Source organism: Octopus sinensis, linkage group LG9 (genome assembly GCF_006345805.1).
Source record: "Octopus sinensis linkage group LG9, ASM634580v1, whole genome shotgun sequence".
Taxonomy (NCBI): domain Eukaryota; kingdom Metazoa; phylum Mollusca; class Cephalopoda; order Octopoda; family Octopodidae; genus Octopus; species Octopus sinensis.
The window spans coordinates 7,288,821-7,303,588 of record NC_043005.1 but is presented as its reverse complement, the minus strand read 5'-3'; the positions used below and the strand labels follow the sequence as shown (position 1 = coordinate 7,303,588).

Sequence of the window (14,768 nt, the reverse complement as noted above, 5' to 3'; positions counted from 1 at the left end):
GAGAGACTGAAGGAATGACTGCCCTCATTGTATCTATGATAAGTCATCATCATCATCATCATTTTACGTCCGCTTTCCATGCTAGCATGGGTTGGACGGTTCAACTGGGGTCTGGGGAGCCCGAAGGCTGCACCAGGCCAGTCAGATCTGGCAGTGTTTCTACAGCTGGATGCCCTTCCTAATGCCAACCACTCCGAGAGTGTAGTGGGTGATTTTATGTGCCACCGACACAGGTGCTAGACGAGGCTGGCGAACGGCCACGCTCGGATGGTGTTTTTATGTGCCACCGACACAGGTGCCAGACGAGGCTGGCGAACGGCCACGCTCGGATGGTGTTTTTATGTGCCACCGACACAGGTGCCAGACAAGGCTAGCAGACGACCATGCTTGGATGGTGTTTTTTATGTGCCACCAACACAGGAGCCAGATGAGGCTGGCGATCGGCCACAATCGGATGGTGATTGTTACGTGCCCACAGCATGGAGGCCAGTCGGTGCGGCACTGGCTACGGCCACGTTCGGGTGGTTTTCTCGTGTGCCACCGGCACTGGTACCACAAAGATACAAATTCCATTGATGTTCATCTATTTTGATTTTGTTTGATTTTTTGATTTGATTTGATTTGATTTTCACTTGCCTCAACAGGTCTTCACAAGTGTCACAAGAAGGAAGGTGTGCACAGGTGGACTGACTACGTCCCAGGTAGGGGCCACGGGTTATGGCCTGACTAGTCTGATAAGTAATACTGTGAAATTCATTGAGTCTGAAAACTGGCCAAATTCGTTCATAATTCAAAAGCTAAATAAAAACAGAAGTGAAGTCACATGTTATAAACTCTTGTATGCAATGTTGGAAACGTTTTAAGATACCACAAACCTTCTTAAGACAGATTCAGATCATGACAACCACTATCCATGGACCTTCCAGAATCTCACTTGCATTATTCTAACTACATGAGCCAAATTTTTTACAATTCCTTGTTATCTACCCCTTTAAGAAACAACATAAACTACTTATCAAGCCTTTGTACAAAACAATACTTCCAGAATTTGAAAATTCTTGAGAGGGGTACCCTGAGTACCCAACACATTACTAATTCATTTAATCTCTATCTTGGCATTAAGCAGGGCATCCAGTCACAGAAAGCATGCCAAAGTAGACAGTAGGGCTTGGTACATCCCTCTGGCTCACTAGTTCCTGTCAAACCATCTAACCCATGCCAGCATGGAAAACAGATGTTAAAGGGTTATGTTGATGATGATGATGATAACATACCTACACAACTCAGAAAACACTCCTGATTATATGTTCCATCTAATTTTCCCCAACTAAGTTCATTAGAAGACAAAAACTAACAAAATAAATAAATAAGTAAAAATCAGCTTTACGTGTTTATACTCCATTTTGAAAGTAAATGGGAGGTGGAAAAGTTTAATCATATTAAAGAAATTAAAGAGAAATAAAATCTGGAAAATAAAGTCTGGAATAAATAAGTAAATAAATAATTAAAGCATACTTTAATGTCTTTGAAAACTTTCACCTGACTGAAAGACACACCAGTTTATATAAACTGACATCACTTTGTTTTCACACTGTATTCTTAAATCCTGTTGTTACTAATCAGAAACAGTGCTACTACCATAAGCATAATTTTCAGCTTAATATTCTCAATATTCTATCACTATCATGCTTTCAGTATGTCCTTACATCCTTTTATCTCCCATACACTGAGTCCTAAATGTCAGTACCAGAGGGAAATACCAAGCAGAATCAATGTTTCTTATTAGACAATACTGTGGTGACTTCTAGCAAATAGAAGTAAAGTAATTGAAAAAGAAGCAAGAAACAGCAGTAAGAATCTTAATATTTCCTACATGACTGGCAGCTGATATCTTCCTGACAGCTGATCATCATGTTAGTGGAAGTGGAAGACATTGAACTAGAAATGGTAAGTAGTTGGCTAGCAGGCATTAATATGAGCCACCTATCATCAGGTGGATAGCCATTAACTGTAATCCTGCACTTATAATACAGAGTAACATAATGCAAACAGCAAATAGACATGTCAGTAGTTTACTTGGAAATGGTCAAACAAGGAAGAAAAGAAGGCAAAAAGTGGTAATGCCAACAGAAATCACAATAGAAATGTGTGGTTTAGAAATTTTAAGTTAATCCCCAGTTCACTTAAAGATCAAATGTCAAATATGTTTTGCATTATTTCAGTTAAAATTTTAAATATTTTAGTCTTTATAATATGAGTAAAAAGTTCTTTTTTTTTCCCAATGCTTTTCTATATAAGTTTGCTTGTAAATGTATTTCATGTACTATTTAAATATTTTTCATATAAACATTTAAATATCATATCCTTTTAAATAGCTTGAACAATTGTACCTATTAACAAGTAGGATAGATACATGAGATGATTTAAACCACAGGAAATAGAAGGAAGATTTTAAGTTTCAGAGCAAACAAATAGCCAATGAATTATCAGAATCAAGCAAGGTTGGGATATTGAGACATCTTTTCACACTCAATCAGGCACATGAATGGGATAATTTGCTTATTCTATATAATATAATGACTGTAGGGGTTGTGATATATCTGTAGTCATTCTTACTATTTTGGAAGATATGCTGAATATATACCCGCCTCTTTCTGTTTTTCTTTTTCTTCAGATTCCTGTTTTTGGAACAAATTCCAATTTTGCCAAAGAAAACAAAAAGTATTTCAAAATTTTAAAGTTCTCCCACATTTCTTTTGTTTTTGCTTTATCCAGAACCTCCCTTTAATTCCCCAAAGAAAAAATATGGAGATTATGAAGGAAAGGTTTTTCAAAATTCCATTTAAAAAAAAAAAAGATCTCCCAGCCCATCTTCTAAGATTTTGGAATAGCCACACCCATCTGTCACAACAAAAATATGAATATTTTAAAATGTTTATTTATTTTGCACATGCATAGTTGATTGTCAAACCAGAATATGACTTTTAAGATGCCTCAATATGGTCACTAAACATGCTAGAAATGTCAACCGAATTTCCCTCAAACCTCACACACCTACTTTTTGTTTTTAAAATAATTTCTTCGAAATTCCTATGTTTTCATCAATGGAGATTTTGATTTTGCCAAAAAGACAACATTTTAACATTTCAATTTCACTTATTCTCCAAGTTTTTGTTTTTACTTTGAAAGATTTTTGGAGATAGTTTTGGTGATGATGGTGGTATTGTTGATGAATTGTATTGCTTAATCTAAACTGTTGTTTCAGTATTTTAGAAGGGTAGATTAGACCCACCGACACCATCACCAAAACCATTATTACCAGCATTGCCAATAACAAGAATAACACCACAACCATCAACACTACCACTACCACCCCCATTACCAATACAACCACCACCACTATCACTAACACAGACAACAAGACAACTACAACCACCAATGCCATTTCCCATCAATAACACCATTATTACCATCACTACCACCACCAACACCATCACTACCAACATCAACATCGTCACCAACAAAACTACACCACCACTATCAACACAGGGTAGTAAGCTCTCACACAAAATATAAGTATCATAAACATATTTTGCAAGACAAATAAGTTTTCTCTTTTTTTTAAATTCTCATTTATTAAATTTTCTTTTTTATCTGTTCAAAATAATAGTACATGCAAATGAGAAGGCCTACTTAAAAAGCTTCATACAACAGAATTTATGGAGTATGAAAGAATTTTGAAAAAGAAGTGTCTTTTAGAATTATAATTTCTAAACAAAAAAAGGTAGTGGGATGTAAATAATTAAAATTTTATAATCCTGTTTTTTTTTTCTTTTAGAAAATTAGAATCTCTGTAAAATAAACATAAAAAAAGAAGGGGGTATGAAGGGTTTGAAGAAGATTTGACTATTGTTTCTAGTATGCCAAGTGACCACACTGAGGTCTCCTAAATGCTGTGTAGTGGTTTATTAATTGTTTTCTTTTATCTAATAGCAGCATCTATGCATGTACAAATGAAAGGGACATATTTAAAGTTTTACAGGATTTAATTTAGGGGAGGGAGATTTTATAAAATAGATATTTTGAAAAACATTTTTTCCCAAAAAACTGGGTTTTTTACAAAAAAGTTTTAACAAAATTATAAGCCACAGAAATTATTTAAATAAAGAAAAAGTTGAGGGAATTATAACTTATTTCTAACTCAGATGATAATAGTTGAGGCCTTCTAAATGTTGTCTTGTTTAACAGACATTTAGGAATGCATAAATGAAAGGCCATGTTTAATAATACCTGGGTAGTTGTACAGCAGAGATGTAGTAACCTGAAAACTGGGATGGTGGGATACCTTTTTTTAAAAAAAGGTAATAAAGTGAAAAAGGGAAGGTTGAAATCTTAAACTTTCTTTATTTGAGAAATCAGAATCCCTATTGTTGAAAACATAGGGATCCAAAGAATAAAACAAGAACTACCTTGTTACTGTTTTACATTTATTTTTCTATTTCGCAATTCTTAAATGGATCTATTGGAGCAGATTCTTTACAGTTCTTACCACCAAAAACTCATCTAGGAGAACAATTTTCTATTTGTAAGACAGAAGAATATACATCACTCTGCTTTGCTTAGAGGTTACCCATAGTAGCTGTGGTAATGATTTGAACTTATAATCATATGAACAGTATCCTAGCACCCTATGAATTAAAAGTAACTTTTATTCAAAGTTGTCTAGTGCTATTGCACTAAACTTGTATATACTTCCAGTTCTTCTATATAGCACGTATGAAAAGGGTTTGCATATAACTTTGTGTAAGCATTTCTTTTATTAGATGAATGCTATTTTCCAAGCAAAGTATTCCAAGACCAGAGGCTTTATCAATAAAGATATTAAAACAAAAACAAAAAGAAAACAATAACATCATTATCAGTTTAGCCATATGCGTGGAGCCTTAAAGTTTAACAAAATGTCTATTTATGCTGTTTTGTAATTTATCAACTGGCCTGTGTTCTATTGAGCTTCATATCAATTCTTTTATAGAAAAAATTTATTAGATTTCTGATTGGGTGATTTATTGAAAGTAGCAGTAATGTGATGTTATTAAAATACAAATTTAATGATCAAAGTGAAATTGAATGAAATCAAAAGAACTTAGATTTTTATTGACAACAAAGGATTCCACACTTAAAAATTAGGCTATATTACAATGGGAAAGAGTGAATATGGAGGATTTACAGCAATTATAAAGAATAAGATGGATATGAACTACTTATTTAGGTAGTGGCTGGACATCATTTACCTCTATATAATAATTGCTGGGATAAAAGTTGGTTCGTTGATTTCTCCAGTCATTAGAGAGAGAGAGAGAGAGAGAGAGTAAAAAAAGAGGTAAAGGGAGAGTTAGTATAAGAGTTGTAGGATGAGTACATGTATAGGTTTGGTGGCAAGAGGAGGAGGAGGAGGAGAATAAGTAAATGACAGTTAAGGGAAGAGTTTTATCTAATTTTATTTTAAGGTAATAAATATTTTTCTTTTGAATATTAGTATTCATTTCATCGTTTTGTATAAGCATCAAGAAATTTAATAATAGTTAAACTATAATTATTACATGTATAACATATTTCCTGATGTTATCAATTGTGGTAAAAGTATACTTCTAAACTTACCTATCATATATTTCTTTACTACCCTCAAGGGGCTAAACATAGAGGGGACAAACAAGGACAGACAAATGGATTAAGTCGATTACATCGATCCCAGTGCGAAATTGGTACTTTATTTATCAACCCCGAAAGGATGAAAGGCAAAGTCGACCTCGGCGGAATTTGAACTCACAACGTAACGACAGGCGAAATACCGCTAAGCATTTTGCCCGGTGCGCTAACGTTTCTGCCATCTCGCCGCCTATCATATGACAGGTAAAACTCTTCTTACATATAAAAGAGATGCATACATTGGTGCAGATATACAATTGCAGCTAAGTGGAAGTGTTTTTGAAATTTAATAGTAAAAAGAACTCAGTAAAAAAAACCAATCAAGACTGAGGAGTATTTATATAAAGTTTTAGAACATCTAGCTTGACAGATGAGACAAGATAGGTTTGCGCAGTATGGAGGGAGCTGTACTGCAGACCTGTCACAATTCATTCCATTTTGGAAGAATTCAACATTACAACCATTTCATCACTATATTTCTGACAAGAATAAACTCTGGAATGTCTGAAAGTGCTAAAATAATTATGAATTTAAACAGGTCTCATAAACAACTGACTTATATACAAGCAGAAGGACCTGGTTTCACTTGGGTTATAAATTCATAAGCCTTAACGCAGTACTCTTTGCTTGTAGTGTAAGATTAGTGTATTTCTCAGAAAGTAATACTTTTAACACTCAATGGTTTTACACTTCTGTACATTACATGCACGTCTTATTCACGGCTCTGGAGGCTGGGGCATTGCAGGGAGTTTAACCTTTCCACTGCAGCAGCACAGCCCAAGTGTCTCTTCAGGCCGCTTCCTTGCTTTACAGTGTATGCACTCAGTTGTCATTGCACCAATGGAAACTTTAGTGTCATCTCCATAATTAAAATGCTGGATCATAGTTGAAAACTGCTTCATAGAAGTTGCTTCTTTGAGCTGTTGTAACTGCTCTTCCTTCTGCAGTGGAGATCCTATTCCTTGCCAGGCATGCATACCTCTGTTCAACACTTTGAGATGCTCAGGCAGCACCAGTACACAACTGTTTTTCTTTTTTTTGATGCGCAACTCTTGTCTCAACATTCCCAGATGCTCTGGCTGCTGTAGTGCACAGTCTGTTCCTTTCTTGTCATGTTTCCCTCTTTTCTTCTGTCTCTCTTTCCCTTGATAGAGACATCTCTTTTGGCTGACCTTGACACTGGGGACAAATCTGACACCTTCCTTCTAGGCAATGTTATTTACAGATACACAAATACACCGGTACAGAAGATTGTGAACAATGAAAGTAACTGTAATAAGTTTTTTGGTACCAGAAATGCTAGACTGAATGGTTGACAGAATGAAGAGAGAATGATAGAGTAAGAAATAGAAAGAGAGGAAGTACAGTGAGAAATTAGATAGGGAATACGCCTCCCAAATATTAAAAATAGACATTTGTAACATCAAAAGAAGTTGAGTTATTGATAGACTGAGGAAGAAAGAGAGAGAGAGAGAGAATAAGGAAGGGGAGTTGCTATGTCAGGCATACATGTGTGTGTGTCTGGCTAGCCACAGTTGCTATGTCAGTACCAGAAGTTGACATTGAAAAGCCTTTTCAAAAAGTTCACCTTATATAAAGCAATATTATTTATTTTTAATATAAAAATAAATGAAGACCATATTATTGTATCCCAGGTCAAATTATTCATGCACCCCAAGTATGGAACCAATTTGTGCAACTGTTTTTGCGAGAAAAGTGAACACACAGAGGTCTATTTTATATATAAGTTTTTGGAGTACAACAAAATCTTTTTACATAAATTTATCATGGACAAATGTCCATGATAAATTTAGCAGTAGGAAGTTTAAAAGATTTATTTCAATTGTGTGAATTTGAAGAAAAATTCAGACATGTCATAGAAAAGTCATTAAAAGCAACAAAATGTTTTCTCTAGTATTTCAGTATACTCATTTAGCATGTGAAACATGTGTAGCATATGGAACATGTAGCTTTTTTTGAAACAATGTAGCCCAAACATTCAAAATTCTAACATTACATAAATAACAACTTAATACATTTTATGAGAATGAAGAATTCGTTATGTGGATAATTATGCATATTTCTTATGAAATATTAATGTTTCTCAAGTGCTTTTAATCTTATGAATAAGCTTTCAGTTTCTTCCATATATTTGACTAACAAACTCAGCTTTGCTTTCTTTCAGATTCTTATCAAGGATGTATGGTACTCTCTTTTATGTGGTTTCATTAAAAATCACTTGATTACTTGTGTGTTTGAACTTGGCTGGCCATGGAGTAGTGACAATGCAAATCAATTATTCTAAATGAATACAAACTAAAGATAAAAAAAAATACAGGGAAAATGATAAAAACAAAACAAACTCTAATTTGTTCAGAATGTTTTTACCAAGAAAAGAAATGAAAGTAAAAAAAATGTAAGCTGTAATAAGTTGTGCAGTATGTGCAATTAGTTATTTGAAAGAAAGATTTTAAACTAGCATCAAACAATAGGAAGTATAGTAGCAAAATGAGTGGAATCTACAAAAATATTCTGTAAGCATGAAGAACTAATTGACAATAAATATAGAAGAGAAATCAAACCTAAAAAAAGAGAGAAAAAGCAGCAAGAATCTTCAATGGAGTTAAATGCTACAAAACCCTAGTAGTAAAGCTGTTTCATATATTTAGCTGCCAAATCAAAATAATGTGCAGCCTTAATAGCAGATTATTTACTTTCTGCTTTTATAAATACATTTTGGTTCTACTGATAAAATTCCAAATCTTCCTTGTCTGATGTGGCACAAAAGAAAGTAAAATGAGCAAATAATCATGCAGTAAGTTTCATGTACTTCATAATTGTATAATAATGCAGTGTTATGTTCTGCTGCCCTTGAAGTGAATAAAGGCATCATTATCATCACACCTATTAAATCAAAATACTCCACAACATTGTTCTACTGAATTATTGTGCACAGGTTTATGTACCTGTGGGTTATACATAGTTGCTCATACTTTGCTATATATGACTTTACATAACAATAAGTCACTGATTTACAAGGGAAAGGAAATGGGATATTCTTGTTTTCCTTATAAAATGTATTGCTAACAGACTAAAATTCTTTCCTTGGTAAATCATATTTTAGAACTCCACTTCTCACAAAGTCATTTACAACTTTAACTCTTTTAATACCAACCTGTCTGAAACTACTCTTTGTTCTATAATACAAATTTTTGGTTTTAATGAGATCTAAATTATAAATTCTCCATCAAAATTTCATGTTAATTTATGTTCCAAACACTAGATTAATATTGACAATTATTTTATCAAATTCTTCACAGTTTGAAAATCATTTGATACAGATTAAGTGTATTTTAACAGAGATATGGTAAAGAAGGGCTTTAAAATTTCTAGGTTCAACACAAAATTATGATATATTTAAATTGGTGTGGAATTAGAGATTGAATGGAAAGTCTAATTCCATCTTTAGTGAAAAAAGAACAAAGCAAATTTCTATTTAGTTAAAATGAATATGCTAAAATAAGTTTAAATAACCCCAAGAAAGGCATGGTGTAATAGTAATATTTATTTCATCACAGTTATTTATTTGTTGATTTGTCAGGGGTACCCAATGGTAGAAAAGTTAGGAATGCTACAATATTTCATTTTCTAAACTGATACTAAAACACTTCTCTCAATATTTCTCCTGGTCTAAAATCTGAAATCCCTCCCAACCTACATTTTCCATTCAGTCAACCTCAGTATACAAAAGCTATAGACTCTGTCTCTCTTCCTGAACCTATGTATTAAACAAAAATGACTTCTGTTAAATCACAACTGTTTCATTTGTGTTGCTTTTCAAATGGATTTTAAAAATTTTCCTGTACATCATTTGATAACATTCTACCTTTAACAGCTACTCTAGTTTTTGTTTTGTAAAGACAACCTAATTTTAAATATAAAGGGAATTTCAGAAAAATTGTTATTCCTATAATGTTCCTGTATAGTCATTGTCTCTTCCATTACTACCGATTTCTCAGGCCTTCTGTATTACACTTAACATAACTTAAGGAAAGTGATATAGAAACAAAAGTCTATGAACAAGTTAGCTTTCAATGTATTCTAATATTTCAGTGCCAAACTAATCTGAGTTATTCAGTTATTCATAATTGTAAATAGTTTGTTTTACAACATTTAGAAAGTATTAATGTAAAGATTATCCTGCAGAGCCATAAGTTACATACAGTTTTGACAATTTGATATGAAGACACTGTTTCCACTTAATTTTTGTTTCCTGTGATGTAATTCTTTTGTCATTTCTTATCAGGCAGATGTTTTCTTTTCTTAAACTGAGTCAAACTCATATATATAAAAATTGATATGATCAGCTAAACATTTCAAGATTTTAAATTTAAGAAATACTCAAGGACTGCTCCTACTTCTCATATAATTGTTCAAACATTGAAGAATACTTTCTAGTTGGATGAATCCATGAGAATTTAATCAGACATCTAATCAGCAAATATTTCTTACAGTAACATATTATCAGTTGAATCAATGCATAAAATCTCACATAATTTACTTCCAATAATGTAGCTAATATTTAAATTATAATGAAATTAATAATCCAATTTTTTTTTACTTTCCAACATCAAATGATTGCAATAGTTCTAGCCATTTACAGTGAAATTGAGCAGCAGAGGAGAATAATAGTGATCCAGCTTTTCTTTAGCAACATGGATAGGAAATGATAACATCATAAATAGAGTAATAGCTTTTAGTTTCAATGGATACAAAATATGTTTAAGTCCTGGATTTATTTTTTAGTTATCAGTATGCATCAAAATGATATGATTTATAAAATATGGCTTTCCTTAAGCATTAAGCCAATCATAGATCTCATCTCAATGTTTACAGGATTCATGAATTGATGTCAGTTTTTACAAATAACAATAAAAAAAAAATATGATTGAAACAATTCCTAAAATTTGATAAAGAATTATAAAGAATGAATCCTGAATTGCATATCATCAACACATATAAAATGCGATTCCTATTACCTATTGCTTTACAAGCAAAACAAATCTAAATATCCCTTTTTCTCTTATAAAAAGAAAAAGAAATTGTAAATAACTGAGAAAAAATAGTATATTGCAAAAAGAATAACAAATGCCTAAATATTCTTGACAGGATTGAATGACCAATAAAATTTACAGTGTAATCTGTATAAAATCTAGGAGGAACAATGTTTTCTTGCAATAGTTTTTTTTTTAATACAAAAAAAAAAAGAAAAAAAATGATAATAAATAATTTATTTTTCTGAAGGTAATTCAAAGCCAAAATTTAACCAGATAAAATATTCATTGGCAACTTAAATATGATTTGAAAAGTCAGGCTAAATAAACTTTAAAAAAGTTATTAAAATATGGATACAGTGATATTGAATAAGGACTACTATAATTGGAAAAATTCAGGATACTGAATAAAGTGTTTAAAAATTAAAGAGAATTTGTAAAACTACTCAAAACATTAACTTTATTGGTTTTAATTCAAGATTAATACTTAATGTTCATTCTTTAAAACAAATCATTAATGAGAGTTAATGTAAAATATCTACAATAAACTGTTATATTAGAAAAAAAAAAAATAGTAAATCTATAGTTATCTAAATTATTTTTCGTCTTTTAATAATTTAAGAAAAGTACAAATAAACAATGCTAGCTTATTCAAAGTTAATGCAGTAATATGAACATTCTGGAGATCTTTCATTAAAGGATTGAATATCATAAGGTTGAATATGTATCTGTGAATTGCAATTTTCCCTTTTGGTTAATGTTTAATTTGATGCTGTTAATGAAGGACATTTGTAACAGCCCTAGCACTGGAAAGGAAGTTATGGCTAAAAACAACAGACAGCACTATAAATATTGTGAAACAATGTAGTTGAAAGAGAGAGGGAAACAATGCAAATTCAGTGTAAGGGCACAAAAAGCATTATCCTACATTCTAGAAGAATAAGACATCAACAACAAAGGAAATGAGGAATGAGATATATTTATTTATTGTGTATTTGCCATGGAAGGTGATGGATATTGGATGTGGTTCTAGGAATGAAGAGAGGCTTTATAGAGCTCTGAGGTGCAACTGAATCAACACCAGGAAAACAACCAGCCACTTAATCACCTTCCAATGTGGTGAACATAAAAGTCAGAAAGACTTTTTCCTCATCAGGAAGTGAGATAAACAGATAGCTGTAAATACCGAGTCTTATCCCATAAAAGAATGCACAACCTAACACAGGTTAGTAATTACTGAATAAGAGCTTGATGTGCATATGTGTATGTGTGAAGCAGTGAGAGAGAGACAGAGTGATCAAAGAGAATGAATCAAATAGGTCTAGTGACATCTATAGATATACTTGAATTATGGTACAATGAAGAGGAGACATTCAGAAAGGCAGCATAGTACAGTGAAAGTAAACAAGAGAGAGTTAAGTGATAAGAAGGATTTATGACAGAGGGATGAATGATAGAGATATTAGAGAGATGAGGTGGTATCAAAGAGACAGGACAGTGTACCTGCATATACAAGTGTAGTCTCCCAAATTTGAAGTCAGTTTCATAAGTGCCATATATGAAACTCCTGGCCCTTGAGTCAGTTTGTAACTTCTAATGATTAAAAATAAAAATTATATATACTTATGTTTTGAGTTCTATTTATTGTTTGTCCTACCAAACTTACATATATATACATATTCACACAAATATAGTAATGATTGTTTTCATGCATAGTTAAAAACATTAACTGATGCATTATTCAACACATGTGAGATTCACATTTATTTTCAGAAGGGAAAAGTTGATAATGACTTCAAAGTTTTGTCAGTTGTGCCTCGGTTAAACTACCTGACCATTTGTAAGACTATGAAGTCAGTGTCAGTGTTTACCTATTTAATGTTTATGTTCCATACTGTCACAGGTTGGACAGATGTGTGTATTTATATAATCAATATCTAATGATGAGATTGTTGTCCACTTTCATCGATTTTATGGATTGGATGGGTTATTATATGTCAAGTCAGTTCTTTTGGGAGTCACTACCCTTATAGACCGGCACTCATGTGTTTTTTTGGGTTTGGTTTCTATGGCTAGATGCCCTTCTTATCTCTAACCACCTTACAGAGTCTACTGGATGTATTTTGCGGCACAAAGGTTGCCATGTCAATGGCAAGACACACATGCATATAGATTTGCATTATATAATTTTACAAGTGATTTTCCATTTTTCCATGCTGGCATGGATTAGATAGTCTTCTCCAGCATAGCATCTTGCTATATGTTGCAGTTACTTCACATCTCCTTTGTGAGGTTCAACATCCTAAGATTAGCTTCTCTAATTTTTCACTTGTTTTCCTCAATTTGTGGCAGTTTCCTTCCACTAAGAAATCCTGACATTTCTTGACCCAACTATTATCCTCCATACACATAACATGTCCATACCAGCACATTCTCTACTCTTGCATACTACATCAGCTTCCGCTTGTAACAAATTTTAGTCTCTACTCATTTTTGCACCATTGTTCACTCATACTAACACTATACACTGAGCAGAGTATGCTGACCTCATTTCTCTCCAGCTATCACCTTTCATCTCCATTAAATATTCAATGTTTTGCTAACATTTCAAACACAGGCATATTTACAATCTATCCCTCACTTGGAGAGGTGAAACCCTTGTCATCAGCAGATGTAATATATAGCTCTCTAAACTTTTTCTATTTAGCATCTGAATTTTCTGAGTACCTCCCTCCATTGTGAATTAGGTCACTTTAGTAAAACAATTCATGAACTACCTTCATGGAGCATTCTATGCACCTGAAAGAATTTCACAGATTTTCTTAACTATTTTCCTTTTGAACATCTGTCGTTTTTTAAGTATTCCTCAACCACTTGTGACAGTTTATTTACACTGATCTGGTAGCCTGTTACACTACCTCAATACATTACATGTGCTTGTGTGTGTGTATGATTGTGTGGTTGAGAAGTTTCCTTTGTTATATTATTCTGGGTCAGATCCTACTATGTAAAACATTAAACAAGTATCCACTATCATGTAGACAAAACTATGCATAACCCTGTGTGTTTGTTTGTGTATGTGTGTGTCAATGATACCTGTCCTTTACAAAAACTTTTTAAATTACTAAAACACTTGAAGTCAGTACTCCAGTATGGCTACAGTCCAATAACCAAAATCAATTAGAGAATAAAATAGTATTTCTGTGCTATTCCCAGTGGCTTTAAGTGTTATTCAAAAGGGGTACTATCACACCATTACTAGCTTTACATATCAATTTAATGAAGACTCAAATAACGACTGTTGCAAGGGTTGTGAAACAAGAACTGAGAAGCATGTGTGTGATTTGGAATGTTAACATTATCTGTTATTTCAAATTCATTGTTTCTGAAGACAAAATCTTTTAGCCAAAAAGTGTATATGTCTTAGGGGTAGGTTTTATAAACTCCAGCCTATCATTCTGAATTATGCAGGGTACCATTACTCTGTTATTGAGTTGGCATGGTCAGTCAGATTTTACTGAAATTGAAAGTGTTTTTCCTGTAGCTTTTCTATCATTTCATGATCTGATGTTTCTTGGTTATTTTTATCATTGATGATGTTGTTTTAAATATAATGCTGTTTTTCACTGCTTTGAAGATTTCAGGAGTATAGCCTTTTGCCACTGCAGCTTCAGTATATGCTAATTGGTTATTTACTTTATGCCTTTTGTCTTGTTTTTGCACTTCATGTAACTTGATAGACATAATGCAAATGAATATATCTAACTGTATGAGCACATTTTATTTTAAATTAAATATGAAAACAGATGAGATAATACTACTTAGTTTTGCAGTAGTGGGATACAAATTCTAAATTAACATTCATGAAAACAAAGGAGAAAAAGATAATTAAAACTGAAGACCTCAAAAGTATGAAATTAAATTCTTACATATGAATAAACTTATCATCGTTATTAGAAGTTTTAGAAAGAAAATATTTTTGATGTGATTCAACATATACATTCAGTA

General features: G+C 32.6%; 1 protein-coding gene and 1 long non-coding RNA gene across 2 annotated transcripts in view; both read right to left on the bottom strand.

The window, feature by feature from the left end:
- Positions 1 to 14,768, bottom strand: part of LOC115215586 (transmembrane 9 superfamily member 1) — an 86,057-nt gene that overhangs the window by 37,487 nt on the left and 33,802 nt on the right. The window lies entirely within an intron of this gene.
- Positions 8,223 to 14,768, bottom strand: part of LOC118764765 — a 17,006-nt gene continuing 10,460 nt past the window's right edge. Inside the window, exons 2-3 of the long non-coding RNA XR_005000563.1 lie at positions 10,662 to 10,666; positions 8,223 to 8,238 (exon numbers count right to left, since the gene is read on the bottom strand). This is a non-coding gene — a long non-coding RNA (uncharacterized LOC118764765). The remainder of the gene's footprint in view (positions 8,239 to 10,661; positions 10,667 to 14,768) is intronic.